Genomic DNA, 7,394 nt, shown 5'->3' with positions numbered 1-7,394 from the left:
AGAAGCTCCCTCTATAACTAGCGATGAAGTTAGAATGACCTTGCAAGACATGACCCAGGGAAAATCGGCTGGAGAATATGGAATAATAGTCGATTTAATCAGAGACAGAGGAGATATCATGCTTAAAAAGCTTGCGGCCCTTTATACGCAATGCCTCACGACTTCGAGTGTACCAGACAACTGAAAGAATGCCAACATAATACTAATCCATAAGAAAGGAGATGTTATAGAACTGAAAAATTATAGGCCCATTAGCTTGATTTCAGTATTGTATAAAATATGCACCAAGATAATTTCCAATAAAATCAGGGCAACACTTGACTTCAATCAACCAAGAGAACAGGGTGACTTCAGGAAGGGATATTCTACAATGGATCACATCCATGTCATCAATCAGGTAATCTAGTAATCTGCGGAGTACAATAACCCTATCTATATGGCTTTCATTGATTATGAAACTGCATTTTATTCAGTAGACATACCAGCAGTTATAGAGGCATTGCGTAATCAAGGAGTGCAGGAGGCATGCGTGAATATCTTGGGAAATATCTACAAAGATTCCACAGCCACCTTGGTTCTCCACAAGAAAAACGGAAAGTTACTTATCAAGAAATGGGTCAGGCAAGGAGACACAATCTCTCCAATGTTATTCACTGCTTTCTTAGAAGAAGTATTAAAGCTCTTGGACTGGGAATACTTAGGAGTGAGGATCAACGGCGAATATCTCAGCAACCTTCGGTTTGCAGATGACATTGTGCTGTTCAGCAACCTTGACCTACATTAGAGTTTTAAAAAAAGCTGCAACGAGCTATAAGAACAGAATGCATTACGCCCTAGATAAAATGTATTTGGACTATCTGCATTAAATAAAAAGGCAAGTAGAGCCGCGCTACGATCTCTAGATTAATACTCGTTCATGTTGTCTCCAAGACGTATTCTATTCCACGTAGCATAGCTACGACGGCTAATCTAACGCCTCCGGTGCTAAAGTCGACCGCGGCTGGAGCCTCGAAGCGAGCAGCGCCTGAATGCAGAAACGAACGTAAAGCACGCTAAGGTCATAAGTAGGTCGGTTTGATAGTTGTACAGAGCACGATGTCGCGGATTCTCATGCTGGGCACGACGATTATTTCATTTCGAAGGGGGCGAAATAAAGAGCGCTCGTGTAGTTTGACTAATGCGCAGTTTACATAACCTCAGGTGGCCAATTTTAACCAGTATTCCTGTAGTACGGCGTCTTTGTATCCTACACCATGGAGCTTTGGAACTCAAAGCTCCATAAATTAATCGATTTCGCTGTTCGGACGGCCTTACGGAGAACAGCATACGTATGTTGGTTGCATTTCTCTTCTTCGTCTCATTTGTCCCATTTCTCCGCATGCCTAGTGCAGGCTGGTGAACCGGTCTCAGCCTGGATAACCAGCCTGCTTTTTCTTTATCATCTCTCTCTCTCAACTATCTCCCTCTCTATCTGTGTTGCTAGCGCTTGTATGGCTAGTCGGTTCACAGTTGAAGAACAAAACAGTGTAAAACAAACAGACACGATAAAAGCGGCAAGAAGCTACGTCTGTCCTGTTGATTGTCTTGTGACAGATGCCGAGCTCTGTCCCATTTCTGCAGACTCCACGAGGTGACGGAACACCACGTGCACGAGTTGACGGAGCATCACGTGCACGAGGAGCCGGAGCACCACGATCACAAGAAGCCGGAGCACCACGGGCACGACGACCATCATGGGCACGACGACCATCATGGGCACGACGACCATCATGGGCACGACGACCATCATGGGCACGAGGAGCACCACGTAGTCAAGCACGTCTCACTGCGAGACCTGCTGCCCAAGTGGATCAGCCTCACCATCGGGGTCCACAAGGACTGAGGAACCCGTGTCTCGCATCTCGCAATCCAGTCAGAACCTTCTGGCAGCTCTATAGGCCACGACCAGCCTTTCAGATACGCCTGGGTTTGTATATTTCCTCTGGAGAAACAGTGAAGCAGACAAAGATTCGCACGAGGAGGCAGGAGTATAACCACAGGTGAACCTAACAGCGGCGAGCAGCCGCGCGTGAGCGCGGTTTCAGGGTAGAAAATCACGCACAGTCACTGACACTTCGCCGCCAGTACATACGGGAGCGGGTGAAAAACTGCATGTCGTCGAGTTCTTGTCCGCGTTTCTGATCGAACAATCCAGCGCGAGTAACGTATGCACACGGGTGCCGTAAGCGTGATCTAGTTGACCGACAGCACGCCTCTGTGTCAAACTTTCATTCCATAATGCGCTTGAAATAAAATTAAAGTGGGGGGGAAAGCCAGTACCCACCTAATAGAATAACGGGCTTACGTCAATTAAAGATAAATGAATACGGGTTTTCAAAGCGCAGATTTGGTATGTAAAAGCCAACAGAACGCCCCGTACACACACTTCGATGCCTTAATGTCAAGTTGCACGTCTTCTGCGCGAGCATTGAGCCGTTCCAAGTATATTGTCTCTGTATAGGTGATGACCTGCTATACAAATTTTTAGTTGTTTTCTTCACTGTGGTTAGCAACACATCATAAGAAAACACACTAGGATAACCACAATGATCACTAGAGATCGGATGCTTAGGCACTAAAGATGCTGTTTTAGGCGCCTATAACAGGCACTAAAGCTGTCATTTAAGGCATATACACGCTCCGCATACTTTCTTTTAGGCCCCCATTTATAGGCTAAATTATTGGAACTTCCGCCGTGCATCTTAAGATAAATAATGATTTTCGAAGGAACACAGCTCACTAAGAGCCGGCTTTGTGAAATTTATTTTATTCTCTCCATAAAACGGAATGAGGAAAGCTGCGCAAGTTGCAAGATTTATCTGAAATCTAGTGTGACAGGACACCACCGATAAAAGTTGTGAAAGCAGTGACAAAGAAGCGCCATCTCAATATCTTCGTGCTTCGTGTTGTGCCTTTTTTTTTTCACTTCGTATATTAGTTTGTACGCAGGAAAGGAATACGTTCAACATCCACTGAAGCTAGAGGCACATACCTGTACTTCGGAACGTTCAACAGTTCAATGCCCTCTGGAATTGCAGAATGTTCGCTGGTCAGAACCTTTGACGGTTTTTTCAGTGGCGAAAGCCCGGGATTTTCGTGCGAGAACGATTGAAGTTTCGAAACTAACTCTCAGCAACAGGTCCATCGCGGATGGTGGCGAACCCTTCCTGAACGTCCTAAATGAGCCCCACATTTCGGGTCACAGTCGCGCCCAGAGAATTCATGTTTCTCGATGATGTCGGCTGAAAAACGTGAAGTGAGCGCACAAGTATGCTAAGTCACCTTACAGTGCATCGTCGCGTAGTGCAGTTTGAACCTTTCTCAAAGCGATACTTCTGCTGCAAAGCTGGTAATAACAGCCTTTCCACCGACAAAGTGTTTGTTCAATAACCGGCTGCCTTGAGCCAAGTTCTGCAGCGGGTAATAAGATCATAAACAAGATGAGGCTAGAGCAAAACGTAGTAAAAGGCATTTCTAGGCCGTGAAAATCCAATATAGGCACCAGGGTAGAAATATAGGCATTTAAAGGCACGATAATGGTGCCACTAATATATTTCTAGACCCACAGTTCGTGCTTATATATTACCATCAAACGCCTTTATAACGAAGAGCTTTGGACCTCCGAAATCATTCGTTATGCCGGTCACTTCTGTTGCAAAGGTCACGCACCTCACAACTCACAATATAACAGGAACAGAATTATCCCTACGTTATACGGGTCATTTCGTTGTAGAGGCACTCGACTGCAAATAGGCGCAATAAGGATGTAATGGAAAAATATTCATTTTTGCCTAAAGTTCCGGTCTCTCGTGATCACAGGAAGAGCAGCCGCATAATAAGTGCATAAACGACGGTCTTCACAATTTGTTTCTGTTTTATGCTGGCGGTTCTTATTTTGTACACAGCAGTCCACATCTTTCTATCGAACAAAGCGCGTCGGCAGAGCCTTATACCTCCAATGTTCAGAAACGCTCCCTCTCCCTCCTCGATAGGTCTCCTAAGAACCAATTAACTTAGAGCGGTATATCAATAGCGAGAATGCTCACAATGACACTACACTACTTCCCAACCGAGTTACTCTTCAATGACGTGCAATCTTGAGCACACTCGAAGTTCATAAGCGTGCCTCAAACCGCCATTTCGTTTCTCTCGAGGTTCAATATCGAGTCTTCTGTTGACAAATTCCATGTAATTGCTATAGCTACATTTCCCACTCTCCGCAAAAAAACTCCAATGTCCCGGAGAACGTAGCACAGGCTCCCTCCGCTACATGAGGCCTCAAGGATAAGGCGCTTCGCTTTCTGGAAGACTGCACCGTCGTCGCGTACTGAAACGCGCAGGGCTCCGTTCACGGTTCTGACGTTTATTTTCTTCGCAGAAGGATTCTAGACGCAGTCAAGTGACACCTAGACATGGACGCGCCTCAACAGTGCAGGAGGAGTGGCACCTCCGGAAACCGGAGACCAAAGATGGGAGGACCTCGAGTCGCGACCCACCTCGACGAGGCAGATTTGAAGTTTGAAGTTTTCGCAGTGGTGTTTGCACGGTGTGCCCTGAAACTGTAGGGTGTCTACCAGACGTCCGGAGTCGACACGGCCAAATAGAGACTCGGAACAAAACTCGACTCCGCGGCGTAAAGCCGCGCACGCCAGCCGCATCCAGTCACAAAGGACCCCGAGTCGCATCAGAGGACTGCGAACCGATGACAACTTATTCATAACAGCCAAATGTTGATTCAGCGTTTTAGTCTATGTGTCGTGTTAACGTTGAGTCTTGCGTCGAAACTTCCTTTCTTTTCGCGTTACGTATAAAAGACGCACACGCTGCCAAATCCTGCTAAAAGATGGCCAGACACCAGGACACAGTGAGGAAGAAATGGTAACCTCGACATACGTCGCTGAGAAGCAAGGGCTCACGCTAGAGACGACTTCAAGTACTTCAAGTGGCCAGCCGAAGCTTCGCAAACACTGAATGTAGACATTTCGCAAATGAAAGTGACAGCGAATAAGGTCGCCTCGTACAGTAGGAAAACGGTTGTAAGTGAGGAACAGGTGACGTCACTTAAGCTATTTGTTTTGTGACACACACGCAGGAGTTAGGTCGCGTAACTCCACATCTGACTTCACTTGAAAGGGACGATTATAAAACTTCTAAATTTCGCACCTTTACCATACTCAGGACAGAAACATCCAAGAAGCACAAAAACGCACGAACAGCAGAACACTATTTTCTTTTTCCAAGATTTTATGGCTTCTTGAGAGGAGAACACGGCGGAAGCGCAGGCCTTCAGCCAGAAGTTAAATTCAAGGATTGTCTACCGCAAAATGGGAGAGCGTGACAGACTTGTAACCCTCGAGTAAACTGAATGAAGAAAGAAGGCTAAACAAGAAAGAAAGGAGAACTCACTAGCCTGGGCTTCGACATATATCTAAACTATGCGAGCATATTGTCAATACTTCTTTTTTTATTTTCTTACCTGTTCGTCTATCAATGACTGCGCGGGCGCAGTAAACGAAAATATTACGGCGCTTATCCTACGCTAAATTGGTCGCCACATTTTACTCTATTACTTATTCTACTGTGATAACAAACACCCTATTTGGGGGAAAGGTTAGTGCTTCAAATCCGTACTATATTCACCTATATCTGTACCTGACATATCGACACATTTCACGGGGCCTTATGTACTAACAATGAAACGACATGCAGAACCTGAGCGCAAGAAAGTCGACAATGTGCCACGACGGAGGCGTCGTTGAGCCAACGCGATGCCTTAAAGATAGCCACCCGCGTGGTTATATTGCTAGCCTGTCTGTATACACGCGCTAATCGCGGTAACGAGACAACTATAACGTCCAATCAACGCCAGCAGAGCGGGCTGCCATGCCAAGCCTCCGCAGTGAGCGCCGTTGTTAAAAGGCTCGTTCAGAAAGCCCCATTCACGTAGAAACAAACGCGGCATTGATAAACAGTGTTAATGTTTATATACGCTATATAAACAGTTTCCCGACGAACGCCCATCGTATGCGTTTAACTTTTCGTATTATTTTTTTTTTCTTTTTACTCCTGACTAGTCCTTCGCTCACGCTTTTCTGAGCGCCCTTCGACAGTGTCTTTACTCCACGAATGTGCATGTAACTATACGAGGAAATAAAACAGTAATAATAAATATCGGCAACAAGCCATCAACGCCATCGCCTTTGTTATTATTCATTTACGCCTCGCCGGTCGGTGTCGGTTCGTGACCTTCGCTGGCAACGCCCTTCCGCCCGTAACGCCGGAAGACTTTGCTGAGATACACAGTTCCCTGTAATTAGCAGATCGAGATCGCACATTGGACAGAGTACCTAGGGCTGTATTACAACTAACTGATTTGCCAAGAATTACGTTAAAGGTAACACAAAAGCGTAGCGCTGAATCTGTAGTCTGTGAGTTGCTGAATCCTTTGGAAAAGGTGTGCTTTTTAAGATGGTTTGTTGATATTTATTCAGCGTATGATTTTTTTTTTTCATCACAGCGATCAGAAGAGAAAGGGTTGTTTGTGATCAGCTATTATAAACAGCACGGAAACAGGACGAAATACGAGGCGGACAGCACTAACGTTGTGTTACTGCTAGCAAGTTTAAACACGCGCGCACATTACACGTAAACGAAAGACAGACACGTGACAAGCGTTACTCGCTACTGAAGTTCATTTATATCAGACGACATATAATATACAGACGTAGGGAGGGCGTGCAGAACGCACTGCAGGTAAGCGCAGAAAGGGTTAGTTACGACTTATATTTCATAATCTCTATTTCAATTATCAATTTGCTAGTTAGTGCTATAGTGTTGTCAAACTCATTTTCTCACGTTTCGGATATGTCAACGTTAATTGAATCCCTTCGGTTGAATTCTGCATTTTCAATGTGTCCAACTTGAACTCCATGATTCTGCATTTCAGCCACCGCTGCAAACTGACATCGATTGACATCAGCCAAAGGTTGGTTAAGAGTGCCCAACTCCGTCTCCGGGATCGGCAGCCAAGGCAAAAAGGCGCGTTGAAGGGCCTCTTCTAATGTGATCCATAACGTCATGTAAAATAATTGACATTTGAGAGAGTTGGTAAGTGCTCATTATAGAACAATTAAGAAAGAAAACGGCTCTAAGAGGAATGCGACACAAGAAAGCGCTATCAACTGAATTTTAGCTTAACAGAACGCTATAATACAGGCCTGATTTCAAATTGGTGGCGACTAGTCGTTCCCAAACAGCAAGAACCATAATATAGCACCACAGATCTATGGTTAGGGCATGTGTCAAAACGGTATTTATTTCACTGTTAGTACAATGACAAGCTGACTTGCTTCTAC

At 45.3% G+C, this 7,394-nt stretch overlaps 1 protein-coding gene across 1 annotated transcript in view; it reads right to left on the bottom strand.

Moving 5' to 3' along the window:
* LOC119462084 (rho GTPase-activating protein 18) overlaps positions 1–7,394 on the bottom strand; it is a 229,414-nt gene that overhangs the window by 163,599 nt on the left and 58,421 nt on the right. The window lies entirely within an intron of this gene.

Source organism: Dermacentor silvarum, chromosome 8, assembly GCF_013339745.2.
Source record: "Dermacentor silvarum isolate Dsil-2018 chromosome 8, BIME_Dsil_1.4, whole genome shotgun sequence".
Lineage (NCBI taxonomy): Eukaryota > Metazoa > Arthropoda > Arachnida > Ixodida > Ixodidae > Dermacentor > Dermacentor silvarum.
This window is presented reverse-complemented; position numbering and strand designations above follow the sequence as displayed.